Source organism: Protopterus annectens, chromosome 5.part1 (genome assembly GCF_019279795.1).
Source record: "Protopterus annectens isolate FY-2018-M chromosome 5.part1, PAN1.0, whole genome shotgun sequence".
NCBI lineage: Eukaryota > Metazoa > Chordata > Ceratodontiformes > Protopteridae > Protopterus > Protopterus annectens.
In genome coordinates this window covers 633,307,824-633,322,430 of record NC_056736.1, presented here as the reverse complement: position 1 = coordinate 633,322,430, position 14,607 = coordinate 633,307,824, and the positions used below count along the sequence as shown (strand labels likewise).

Here is a 14,607-nt window from a genome sequence, read left to right as displayed (position 1 = left end):
AGAAGGGGTGGTGGCTTGCCAGCCGCCTCTTTGCTTGAGGATCTCTAGAATATCTGCAAATGAGATATCATCAGAGGAAGACCGTGGGGACCCTTCTGACTCATTGAGGTCAGTATCTGAAGTGATGGACTCGTCTGGGGAGTCAACGTACTTCCTCTTGCAGGTTCTCTTCCAAGGTGGCTCCTCAGAAGGATATTCTGGGGAGGTCTTGGAGGAGAGGGGTTCACCCATTGGGGGATCCTGAGGCTCTGGATCTCTGCTGTACTGTGGAATGGGTGGTGCCGAGACAGCAGCCAGTGCCTTAGGGGGACGAGTACTGGTATCCCTCTGTGGTGCTGAATGGGTAGACAACACACTCCTCATCAGCTCAAAGGCGGATCCCACCAGCTCCGAAGACTCCCCTGGCTCCGAAGAGACAGAGGAAGGCAACAGAGCCAACTAGATCGGACCGGAGGCCGATGTGGGAGGCAAGCTAACCTGGGCCGATGTTCCGAAGGGTAGACTCGGCACGAAGAAGACTGGGGCCGAGAATCCCCCCGGGGCCGACCAGGGAACCCCAGTTCCCAGACTCCCTGGACGGGGCCGAGAGAGCCAGAGCAGATGTCGGCTCCGTGAACACCGAAGGGGGTCCCGGAACTGAAGGGTCCACAGTAGGCGATACCAAGCACTCTGGCTCCGAAGGACCAGCTTGGCTCGGAGGAGGAACAACAGTGGGTACAGCAGGCTCTGAGACCAAACGGGTGGGAGCCGAGAATAATTTAGTTAGCGCTGGCAACTTCAGGAGTCTGCGCACCACCCGTTCTACATCATCATCAAATAAACTTCTGGTAGACCTGGAAGATAGGGAAGGAGAGCGAGACCTATGAAGGATTGGTGATCTTAGAGTTGGAAAAACCAGCAAAATATCAATGGACTGGCTCCGAGTAGAGGTATCTTGCGACTCCGAAGTACCAGGCCTGTCAACCAAAAAGACTTCCGACAGCTCCGAGAACTGTGGAGCCGAGGAAGTAGTGGCCTTTGAAATTTTAAGAAGTTTGAGTGGCGGCTTCAATTGAGCCGAGGTTGTGGCAGATTGTCTTTTCTGAGACTTATCCTTTTTTGAGGAAGGAGACGAAGAAGAGGAAGAAGAACTATGAATGGCTTCCTCAAAAGAAGGCTTTAAGAGCCCTTTTAGAATCAACTTGTTTCTCTTTTCCTGAAGAACTCTAGCACTAAATGAATGACAAAAGGTGCAGTCTTCTTGGAGATGAATGGCACCAAGGCAATAAACACAAATAACATGTACATTTGTGCTGGACATTTTTTGCGAGCACTTTTGACATTTCGTAAAGCCCGAAGGCTTACATTCTCTTTCTTTTTGGTCTTTGGACATTTTCAAGTTAAGACCCTAAAGGCAGCAACAAAAACAACAACAACAAAGTTCTTTTAGCTAAGACTAATATGCTACAGCTATACCAAAGGTTACTACAGGACAACACAAGGAGCGACAACCAGGGGAAGAAAAATAGAACCTCTAACTCAAACGATTCTATTTTCCAGACAAAATAATAAAACAGTACAAGCCCTCTAACTTAAACGGGTGAATAGATCTATAATGTAAACGAGCTATAAGGAGACTAACAAACAAACAACAACCACTACACGGGATACCAAAGGCTCCTAGAAAGCGATGGCAAAAGCCATGCTAAAGGGGAAAAAACTATCACTATTTAACAAAGAGCAGCAAGGAGACACGAGTTAAACCTAATATGACTAAAAGCTAAATATATGCAAATATAGCAAGTTTAGACAAAGGTAATAGAAAAAATGTTTCACAACTTAGCCACGGCCAAGATGAGTGCATCCAACCTCGTAAAGCGGCAAACAATATCTGGGGAATTGCACCAATGCATTGTGGGATACCTTCTTGCCACGAGCCAGGTTTGAGACTTTCAGCTAAGTATTCGGCCGAGTCAGAGTCGAGGATCATCTCCAAACCCATCATTGTAAGAATGAAGGTGAGATAGAACAACATAACATCAGATGTTTCATGCTTTCACTTTACAGTTTTTAACAAACTTTCCAACAAGCTACATACCACTTTACCACAATCAAATGTTTGTCCATAAACATCAAAATCAAGGAAGGTACAAGGAAAAGCAGTTAGGTTCAGAAGGGAAGAAGAAATATTAACAAAGGTTCTTGAAGGGATTACAGCCTGCATATTAGATCCACCAAGTGGCAACAATATGAATATGTTTTTGTGCTCCACCACCTGCCTTTGGGACACATTTTACAGTTTCTTCCAATCTCGCCTACCAGCATTGGAAGCAGTAACTTCAGAATGTTGGATTCTGAAAGTTGGATTCTCCAGGCAACTGCTCACAGTTGCATGACAGAGTCTCTACAGAGACCTCATTTGTTTCATATTCCACACAGCCCCACTCAACAGATCACACATGCTCTGTTGCTAATGAATCAGCTGCTAGAGAAAAAAGGTGATACTATGGCTTCCTTCCATTCAAAAAAGGCAACAATTTTCCTCTAAACTCTTCCTGTCCCAAAGGATAATGCTGCAGAATCAGTACTAGATTTGTCACTGATAAACACTTACATCTTCACAAAAAAAGAAAATCTTGCATTCAGGGAAAAATAATCTTACATGGCAATGCTGGATATGAAGAATCTATGTCACCACATTCAAATAAAACCACCATAAATGCAGTGCCAGAGGTTTGAAATAGCTAAATTTCACTGTAGTTTGCTACTCCACCATTTTGGCATCCCAAAGGCCAGAGGTTATTTATCAAATGATTAACGTGCATATTCCCACACCTCAGCAAACAAACATTACCATCTTCCCATTGACTGAATGGCTGCATACAAGTAGCCCAGTCCCAGCAACAGTTGTGCCACATAACACTAATTATTCAGTTGCTGCAGTCTCTGGAGACCACCATATTTTATAAGACATTACGTATATCCCATGCAAAATCAGCAACTTTCCCAGAAGCCACTATAACCACTCATCTCAACTCTTCCTGGCTATGTACCTGCTCTATACCTAGCCTCCTCCTTCTCCTTAAATGATAACTAAACTCCTATGCTTTTTGCTACTGCTGACTAATGACATTTTCTCCATAATTATTATTTTTTACCACTTGTTGATACTGTTACAATAATGCTGATTAATGTATCTCTGTTTGTACCTCTCTGATCAAATTCATCTGGCAACCAACAAAATTCCTGCTTTTATGTATATAGTCTGTAAATATTACTGTAATCGCTATCTGTAACATTGTGTCTACTTTTGTACCAATTAATGTTTAATATTTTCTGTATCTATCTATGTTCTTGTCGGAACTTTTCTCCCCGGGCTTCCACTGAAAATGGGCTCTTTTAGGCCCAGTGGACTTTCCCGGTAAACAAATGCAATAAATAAATAAATAAATAAAATAAAGTCAGTTCAGCTGAGGATTTTCATGCTGCAAGACAAATACGTGGAGCTCACCATCTTTGATGATAGATTTCTGTAAAAACCAAGCTACTGAGCTACATGATTTCTTGAATTCTTCAGCGCCCTTATACAAGACACTACATGAAATCTCAACATGCTCTAAGGAATGATTTCCTTGTAAGAGCAATACTACTGACACGCTCAGTGCAGCAAGAATTGAATTTTGATGGTAGATGGACCCAGTCAACCTAGCCAAAGGAATGCCTTTATGTTCTTCAATACTAGCTCAGCAGCTGGAGACAGACTTTTTTGGGGTACACTTGTGGAACCCTTTTCAGCAAATTTTCACTTCAAAGAAGTTGGTCTCATCAAGAAAAGTTTTATTCACATCATCCTGAAGGAAATAAAAGCAGTATAAACAGCTGTCACAGCCTTACAAGACAACTTCCTTCTAGTTCATGTACAGATCAGCAAAAACTACTATAATAATATTGTACATAAACATGCAAGGGAACATCAGGTCCTTTCAGCTATATGGTAAGACACTCATTATGAGGAAATGGACCATTTAGCAAAACCTTCACATATGGCAGACACCTCATAGGTTCTCAGTACTCCAGCAAACTGTAAAGAAAGCACAGCTGTGTAAGTAAACTTACCATAACAACACATGTCCAAATGATCACTGCTGCAGTAGCCTTAGCTATATGGATTATATCATGCTAAGGATATAACAGCTGGTTGGTTACCAAAGTTTAAGGGCACCTTGCATGCACTCAAACTGAAGAAAAAGAGTAGTTTTGGTACCAAACCCTTCAGACCTTTCCTGCCAACTGAGAGATGGGAGCCTACAGCCCTGAAAAGGGCAACGCTAGTAAAATAAGCACAAAGGTCTTAATCCTGGAAACAAAAAATAGAATATAAGGGGGGGTGGAGAGAGGAGGTGGCTACTGCAGCAGTAATCATACAAACATCTACTGTTATGGAACGTTTACTAGCACCATTGTATCATGTGCATCACATTGATTACTGTTGATGTATCCTTAGCTATATCGCTAGATTAGTTTAGCTTATATTGACTGGGAGTAGGATGGATGAGGGTCCAGCAGCAGTTGGAAAATGGTCTTAGCAAAGCTTGTCCAACAAGCAGAGAAGAAAGTTTTTTGTCCTTTGTAAAGGTATTTATAGAGGACCAAGTTGCTGCTTCCAGAATACTTCTCGAATCCAACCCTTTCAAAAAAGTCAAAGATGAAGCAAAGGCACTGGCAGAAAGAGCTTTGATTCTGTCTGGAATTGTCTTATTGTGGTGGGTATAACAAAAGACATCAGCACAAGATAACTATTTGGAAATAATCTTGCTTTGACACAGGTTATCCTTTCTCCTTACCTTCACAAGAAATGTACAACTAATCAGAGTTCATAAAAATTTAGTTCTCTCAAGATAATGTCTGAGTTATCTGTGGTATGGAATTTCCTCTATACCTTGTTTTCAGGTTCTAGAAAGAAAACAGGAAGATGGATCACTTGGCTCAAAGTATACTCAGATACAAATGCAGGCAAAAATGAAGGATTATTTCTTAAGGAAACCTAATCTTTGTGGAAAATAAGATACGGCTGACCCACCATAAGAGCTTTCAACTCAGATACTATTCTTGCAGAAGTCAGAACAATTAGCAAAACTGTTTTCCTATGTTAAGAACCTCAAGTCAGCCTGATGAGCTGGCAAGAGCTATTTTCTCCAAGACAAAATTAAAATCCCAAGAAGGAACCACCTGTTTTCTGGTAAACTTGGTATGCAACACCCCTTTCAAAAACATTTTCACATGAGATTGCACTGAAAGGCCCCTGCATGTAAATGTTTCATCTCCCACACCACTGCTTACACTTATCAGGAGTACCAGAACTTGCCACAGATTTGGGGTGCATGGCTAGGCTTAAAAAGGCCCTTATGGTTGTTAGCCTAGTAAACACAACACCTATGAAAGTGGTGGATCCATGGGCAAACATGCTGAAACGGCTGACAAATGTATCTTGGTGGAGGAGTAAGACAGGCCAGAGGATAGTAAATCACAGAAATAATGGAAAACCAGAGAAACACTACCCTTAAAAGGATCCCAATTTTCTAATACCAGGTGTACCAGGTATAAAAGCATACAGGAACATTCTTGTCCAAGGAAAAAAAAAGCATCTGGTTTCCAAGCTTTCATGCATGGAGTCCAGGAGCTGAATTTTGCAAAATAACTGTTGCAACTGGAAGCAAAAAGATGTGAGGTGTTCCCCACAATAGGATCAACTGCTGAAAGACCCCCTGATTTAGTTTCCATTCATTAGGGTTGGTCCTGGTCCTGCTTAGCTTGTCTGCCATAAAACTTTGCTCTGAAGGTATGTAAAATGCCTGTAAAATGAGATTGCGATTAAAAGCTGTATTCCAGGCTACCATGGCTAGTCTGCACAGAGGGTAACATCTGGTTCCCCCATTTTGTTTATGTACTACATATAGTAACTGTGGTGTTATCTCTGAAACAACTGTAATAGTCTTGGGGACCACAGATGATTGAGAGTATTGTTAGCATTTATGACTACCCACATCTCTCTTACATTTATGCGTTTTGGTCCATCTTTTCTGTTCCAAAGATCCTGTACTTTTATCCCCATGGACATTTTCCCCAAAGCAAAGTCTGAGGTGTATGTTGCTACAGACTCTGCTGGAGCTGGAGAGGTACATGGGAGACCTGGATTCAGATAAAATTGGTCTCTCCACCAAAGAATCTCCCTTCGCACAAACCCCAAAATCGGAATCTAGAATGTCAGGGTGTGCTGAGAATCACAGATGCCATGAGGCCTAGAATCCTGAGAAATTCCCTTGCTGAGACAGATGTCTGAGTGGAAAAACTCAAGAATACATCTAGGTACAGATCTATTTTTCTTGTGGAAGAAAAGTTTGTTGAACTGAGCTAAGAAGCACCTCAGAAATGCAATATTGTGAGAAGGAGTTAAACAAGACTTTTTGGATGTTCTCCTTTAATCCCAGTCTGTGAAGGAGATCTCTTCCCTAAGTCAGAGATTCCTGACACTTTGAAAAAGACATTGCAAAGATAAGCAAGTCACCCAAATAATGAATAGGATGAATACCTTGCAGTCAGCAGTAGGCTATCACTCATGCTAAATACTTTGTAAATATGCCTGGAGCAGTGGATAACTCAAAGGGTAATGCACAGAACTGAAAGTGTGATCCAGACACAGAAAATCTTAAGAAACGTCTGAAATCTGGAGTTATATGAATGTGATGATAAGCATCTTGGAAATAAAAATTGTGCAAAAGGGAAAGATCCAGAAATGGTCTCCATGAAGCTTCTTTCTTTGGCACCAGAAACATTCCTGATTACAACTCTTCACCTATCTGAGGAACAGGAGGGACTGCTTCTATCAACCCTGAGTCAGCAGATGCTAAATGACAGGAGGGAAAAGAGAAGTTTGAACTGGTGGATGTGAAGGAATCTTTCAAAAAGATGGGAGATATTTCCACTGCCATCTATTTCCATGATGAATTACTTTCAGAATTATTCTGTCTGGAAATATCTATTGCCAAAGACAGAAATGGAGGTTTAGATTTTTGGGAAGGATTAATGGCTTGCTAAAGTGGGAAGGGGGTGATTTTTGAGATAGTTTTACAGACTGGAGGTGGTCAACCAAATCATAAACAAATTTCAAAGAGTGGATAGCCATGTGAGACACATAAGCAATAACATTACACAAAGAAGTTTTTTATTTTCACAGATGAGGGAAAAGATGCCATAATGTTTCTCAAGTTCTCAAAACAAGCAAAAAAAATATTAGCATATGAACTTGACAACTGAGAATTCTATAAATAAGTGCTGCAAAAGAATACACCTTTGTCCCAAATTTATCAAAAGCCTCCCCAGCCTTGGGGGAGGGACTGGCACTAGCCAGATGTTTAGCAATAGCTAGGTTTACCAGAGTAATCACTGTTGGGTCTGATATGGGGTTAGAATATAAAAGCCTTTTAAGACGTGAACTTTATACAATATATCTGTTTTTGGGGGACAGCAGGATGACTGTCAGATAAGTACAGGCTATAATAGATACATTCTCTAATAGGAAGAACCGGCATAGTCTAGGAAATTAAAGATGCAATAAATCATATTTTTAAGAGACAGTGTAAAGTCATTATGCTCCCATTGTAAGAAATGATTCAGTCTGGAAATTGTTTCAGAAAAAGAGAATCCTTCAAAAAGGGACTGTCAAAAAAAGTTATGCTTTCCTTAGAATCAGAATCAGATACCCAAGTAGAAAATGTTCATTCATAATTATTTTGGGATTCAAAATCTTGTGCATACTCATATAATTAAGAATCTTTTTTTTTTCATTTACCAGAAACAGCAGAACTGGAAGGGTTAACAGCCTGAACTAAACTCCGAGTTAAGCCCAGCAAATAACTCCTGTTCAAAGTAACTAAGACAGAGGAAGACATATGTCTTATTTTTTTCTTCTTCTTTTTGACAGGAATTTTTGAAAAAAATAGACCTGCATTTGAAAGGTATAATCTCCCTAAAGACAGTCATTATCATCTGGCTAGAGAAAGCGGTATTCCCTCTCCTTATTACAAGACCAAAAATGTTGTTCTCCTTTACTCTCCAGCCACAGAGGACACATTTAATCTTTGGTGCATGATTACTTTTGATGGTTGGGGTAAGGGCTTTTCATTTTTTTTTTTTTTGGTGGAAAAAACAACATTTTTAATACTGACCTATTTTTACTGATGAATGCTGTCAGGGTTCCCTGGGAATCAGGCATCTTTTTTGGCTTTACTAGAGAGACCAAGGAAAAAGATGAATGTCTGAACCAAAAATGGTCACAGTAGAGTCACCCATCTGTGGCTGAAGCACTTTAGTGACATGCTGAAGTGGCAAACTCTACTTGTCAATTTTTTTTTCTTTTTGTGGTTGGAAAAAGAACAGAGGAACAGGGTGTTTGTTCTGTGGCAAAGGCAAGAAAGATGCCCAATTCTCAGAAAATCCTGGCAGCATTTCTTGGTAAAATAGGTAACTAATAAAAATATACAATTTTCCATCAAAAAGCACAGTGAAAAGCACTTTAAACACTTATCTCAGTTCCCAGAAGTAAAATAACACACATTTTACCAAGGAAATATAGTTTTAACAACTTTTTTATTCAAAAAAAGTAATGCTACTAAATATAAGTTATTAAAAGTCAAGTGACAGTCTGCAAAATCACTTTTTCCTAGCTTAAAACTGTAAATTTTGCAGAAAATGCTCAGCTACTATCATAAAATAAAAAAGTGGAAGTATTTTCCTCCCAATGGGAACTTATCTGCCCAGCAATGGAACAGTATCAGCTGACCATCAATCCTCGAAAGCCTGCAAGAGGAGCACTCTTTGGCAGCACAAAAACTTAGAAGGGCTTGGTGTCCAAACTACATTTTTCCTTCAGCTCTGCTCAAGCTGACTAATGGTTTGGGTGTGTGGAAGGCAACCTTAAGCTTTGGAAGCTTAGCAGGATATAACCCATATAGCTAAGCATGATGAATTTATGTGTGTGCTAAAGGATGGACCTGTGTGCAGAAAAATAAAATCTCAGACAGTATGGGAAATTAATACTTTTCCATTCCCATGGACTAAAACTGTGCTACAAACCTTATCCTCCATTTCCTCTAATTCAGAAAGTACTTCTCAAAGCAGAACTGGATAAAGTCATTCTAAGTCTCATTACACCATCATGGCCAGACAACCACGGTTTGCACTTTGGATGCAGTTATCCACTATTCCTCCATGATCTCTGTCAATACATAAGCCCTTACTAACTCAGCAGCATTTTAAAGCTCTGCAACCAGTGTCAGGACATTGAGTTTTTCTGCCTAAAGGCTAGTGAGTCTTCCAGATTAAAGAATAAAATTTTAATCCTTCTCAGTCAGTCCTTTTTCCAGGAATGTATGACCAAATGAGAGTACACTTCTGGTTAACAGGTAGTGTCCTTTAGTGTTTTGCCTACTATCTCTCACTTAGTACTCCATGTGTGATGTCTGGTTTGAATACATCAGGCTCCTCTTGCTAGACTGAGGTGTATCTCAGGGCTTGATTTGGGCTCCCTTATTATACTGTGTACATGTTACCACTTCAAGTGATTGTGTAGTACGGCATATTTTTATCAGTCCTATACATATGACATTCAATTCAATATCTACCTCCTTCTCTCCAAAAACCATACCAGACTTGTAGAAAACTGCTGGGATTCAGTCCCTGAATGCATAATATATGCTTTCAGCACAACTTTGAGTGTTTATTTCTAAAGCACTTAAAGTTAACCATTGGAATATGATATGGTAATATAAAAAAGGATATTAAAATGATGCTCTGTTATTTATAACAAGAGACCTTGAATACTGCTTTATTAAAATATAGAAAAAGTAACAGAAAAAATGAAGACAAATTAGAAAATCAATTATGCAAGAAAGTCTACCATATTTTTCAAGTCTGTTATTCTTCAAGAACAGCTCAAAAAACTTTCTGAAGCCGGTGGTATTTTTTTAAAAGCCACAACACGGCAGCTGCAACAATTTTCAAGGCCAAACTTTACCATATAAGTTGCCCACAGTTAATGGCAACCTGCTACTGTTATAACAAACAATACTGAGGTTGTTTACTCCAAAGTTACAAAGGTGCAAATTATTCAACACTTAGCCAGCAATGCAAGTAATGGACTGGCAGCAAAGTACACACTTATGGACCTATGGAAAACCAACAATAATTCCAAAACTGTCAAGATAAAACACAAACAGAGACCAAAAGCTTCCCTCTGAATCAGGCCATAAATGGGAAAAGGCACCTATGTCACTCCCATAATCTGCAGGTGTCATTGAAAAAACTCAAAATACAAAGTTCAGGATTTCTATGAAAACAGACAAAGCGCCACAAACATGACATCTCTAGAGCACTTCAAAAGTGGCGGGCTGCAGGACAAATAACTCAATAAGCTCAGGAATAAGTCTCAAAAACAAGATAATAAAACAATAATTGATAACTGGGCATCTGAAAAATTAAAAGTCCAGAAGTAAAAATAAGCTGTCCAGCTTTCCCCATGGCAGGCAACTACCTCCATCTTAGACCACTTTCCAACATAAACACTTAAAGTTTAAGGCCACGACGGAACAAAGTAGTTCTGGCATGCAAGGCAAATTTTGGTATGGCTGTGCTGCAAGGGATCCTGTAAATGTCCTCCCAGGGCTAACAAAGTACTTCTTGGGATTATACACCAATGCAGTGATATAAAGTTACAGTAATCATGTCCAAAGAAGACACTATGGTTCTGTGAGACACTTACCATCTTCAAGCAAAGGCCACTGCTAACAGTAAGACATTTCCTTCCTTCCCCTGTACAAGATCGTTGTATCTAATAGACTATAAGTGATGTATAATGTTTGCAGCTGAGAGTGTGTCAGTATGGTTTGTGATACAAAATGCTACCAACCAGGACTGTGTAGGTGTGGTTTGTTTTCATTTATGTAAATGTATGATTGCTTATGTCGTAACTGATGGTTTAATAATGGTGTTTCTTGTTTAAAAAATGGAGGGGCAGGAATTTAATAATTTATGTAATGCTGCTTAGATTATATGATATATAACAATATATATGAAGAATAATATTTGTTAATTTTAACTTGTTAATACAATTTGATTACTTTTATATAACTGTAAATGTGCCTATGTCACAAGTGATAACAAGACTGTTGTGTCTAATTATTATATACCTGATGTCCAACAACATTATAGTTTTACATGTCCGTCAGAGTTATGGACTATTTACTTCCACCTACTTATATTTGACTTAGTAAGGGATATCTGTCTATCACAAGCACACCTTCTCTGCATGGTTTTCAGATGTAAAGAATCGAAGGCAAAGCATATCAGCACTAAATCTTTAACAGAGCTTCATACCACCTTTGTCAATAACTTCATAATGCTACAGTTAGCCTTTACAGGGAAAAGAGACAGCTTTGGAAAACTTGTCAGACCAAGAGAATCAAATGGTTTGGTACAGGTATGGCATACAGGACGAACCACTACAAAACCTAACTGAACTCGATTGGCTGGAATTTCCTTCCCTTTTAAAACTTAACCAGCTAACAGTAGCTCACAAAATACTCAACCATCCGGACAATACCCCAAGCCTTTAGAGCATTATTAGCCCACATAATGCTATCAGGCCACTTCATTCATCCAACAAGCTATCAGTCCAAACCCTAAAATCCAATAATACAGCAGGTGATTCCCTGTTTGCTAACTCAGTGGGTAAAATTTGGAACCTTCTTCCTGCAAACCTTACCCAAGAGTTATCTCTTCCCCTATTTAAAAAAAGGCCTCAAAAACTACTTAAGAGCTAACTGGCTCTGTCCATGCCTAAACCCTAACTAACTCAATCCAACATTTTGGTCTTTCTTTAGCTATTAGACTATCAGCAAACAGATACTCCACTCATCTGATGTGTCATATCTTACTGTACAGTTATGCCTGCTGAGTTTATCATTTCTCTATACTGTAGTTTCCCTAATGTGCTCTAAATTTGTGAAATGATCTATCTCGTATTTTTTTCACTCTATTAACATTTAGTATATGCTTATGTGTACCTACTGTGGTGAACTGTCTAATATATTGTATCTATATCCTTTGCACTCTTGGAATATTATTATACTACTACTATGATTATTATTATTATTATTATTATTATTATTGAGCTTTTCTCCCCGGGCCTCTGCTGAAAATGGACATGTATCCAGTCGGACTATCCCGGTCAACAAATGTAAAATAAAATAAATAAATAAAAATAAATGCAAATGTAATGATTTACTTACTACAGTTAACTTTTCTCATAGGTTTACTGTGACAGTAATTATCTTGCACAACTTTAATTTTCTAATGCAGGTCAGCAAAATCTATTAAAGCATGCAAAATAAATATAATACAAGGGAATTGTTAAGATGCTGGGCCATGAGCATTGTACTTTGTGTATGCCTACATACAAGATTCTTCCTGATCCAAGTTCCCCATTCAACAATATCTGTAAGCTGTGTTTGTTGCAACAGTCTGTATTGGGGTGGTGGGGGCTGCTGCTTCTATATCCCATTTCAATTTTTAAAGGAGAAAAAGGAGGCATGACACCCTTACAAACAGTATAAAATATGAACTATTGAAACATTTACTTTACTATTAGACTATCGAGTTTTGAGACAATCACTGACCACTAGTTAGACTACTTGTGTGACGCGTTTTTGTTTAGACAGATGTCCCGGGTTCTTAACAATCGCCCAATACAATGCACAAAAAATAGATATATCAAAGAAATCAGTTTGAAAAGAGTATAATGCGGGACATCCGGTGAGATAAATACAGTAGGTAAGTTATACACAGTCTCATTAATACATATATTACAGAAAACACTGTGTAGTATTAAATGAGGCACTATACTAAGGGCTTGTATTGTCAGTTTTCTGATTATTATAATTTTGCTTGATGTAATCTGTGATCCAGTGGGGATAGAAAGGTGTTCAAAAAACTGAATGTAGTTCAACCGACGAGCAAGAATACATGTTCTTTTACGGACAGAAAAAAAGGGAAGGATAACAAAACAATGGTTTAACGCACTGGAGAATGAAAATCTGGTTAGACGAGCCATCAATTAAGCTGCTACTCGCGTAAACCAACGTATGCTCAGGCCTTGAGCCTTCTTCTTGATCTGCGGTGGTTGATGCTGAGCTACTGTAATGCATTTTACTTGTGCTGCAGTCTGGTTGCTAAGGCAACCATACACCACAAAACAGGCAAGCTAGACCAGTACTTTTATTGAAGGTAACACAAAATAAAGCAAACACAGTAATTCGAGATCCAGTCAAAAGCAACACCGTTGTTATCTCTCACTTATTCACCGAGTACACAATACACCTGCAAATATAGCCATTAATAATTCTAACTAGAAAACGCAATGCTCACACACTAAAATAATTTCTCCTTGCATTTTTTATAATACTTAATTAACAAATGGTTCTTCTAACGCCCTGCACGCTTGACCAGAATCAAGAATTGGAGTTTTCATATGGCCGATGTCCCCTTAAAACTCCAATTAAATATTTATAATGATATGGCCTAGCATGCTGCCATTCAAAAGCAACATGCATTGAATTATTCAGTGATTCACATTCTACATCTCATCCCATGCATAACGTAAGAACGGGAAACAGAATGATAGTAGCGGTGTTTACCATAAAGGAAAACAGAATGACAGCAGCGCTGTTAATAATTTGTTTCCAGCACAGCTTTCAGTCTCTTTAATCAAAAATCGGAAACAAAGCAGAAATCAGGTATAAAAGCCAAAAATCATCAACAGTGTTTAAATACTGTCATGCTTCGCAGAAACTTGACATAATACTGTATCTATTATGCATTCCCTGAACTGACCATACGGCATTACTGCATGACAGTAATACTCACCGTTTTATCACAAACATCACCATTTTCTACGAGGGACTGGGCGACTTTTTACTAAAAATCAAGAGAAATCCCTGATAACAAGGGACATTTTACAGGAAACGTTACCAATACACATACAGCAGCAACAGACCTAGCAACATCCTCACAAGAAATAATGCATCCCAGATTATCCACCGCGACGCGGGAGCGCCCACAGCAGCAATACGAAATGCGCATGCTCATACGCGCTCCCGAGCCTTTTCCACTCCCATCCCAGTCAGTGGAAGATTTTAGTAATTGGTATTTCTTTGCTTATTTTGGACGGTTGTATTGTAGTGGACACAAATGGTTTCATGGAGTAAGGCGTAGTAAGGCACATTCAAGTATACATGGTAAATTTTCCTGGGCATGTCAGAAATATTGAGTTTGACCTACTACAGTCCAGAACGTCACTCGTCAGTGACCGTCTGAGGCAAATACCTTCCACCTCTTCTGCTACAATTTAAGCATAAGGCTGTGATTTTTATCTCATTTACTGATTCTCTTAATAATGTTATACACATCTCTCAGCTGCATAGCTCTCAACCTTCCATCTCCAAAATGAGGAACACTAGCCCTCATAATGTGGAACAAATGGGCAAAATGTGGAACACATACTAATGGCTTACTAAC

The 14,607-nt window shown here is 39.1% G+C and overlaps 1 protein-coding gene across 2 annotated transcripts in view; it reads right to left on the bottom strand.

Moving 5' to 3' along the window:
* Positions 1 to 14,162, bottom strand: part of KATNAL1 (katanin catalytic subunit A1 like 1) — a 928,864-nt gene extending 914,702 nt beyond the window's left edge. For both annotated transcript variants that reach the window (XM_044073252.1, XM_044073251.1), the window contains exon 1: positions 13,957 to 14,162. The gene's annotated coding sequence lies outside the window, so the exon portion shown is untranslated. The remainder of the gene's footprint in view (positions 1 to 13,956) is intronic.
* Between the last annotated feature and the right edge of the window lie 445 nt (positions 14,163 to 14,607).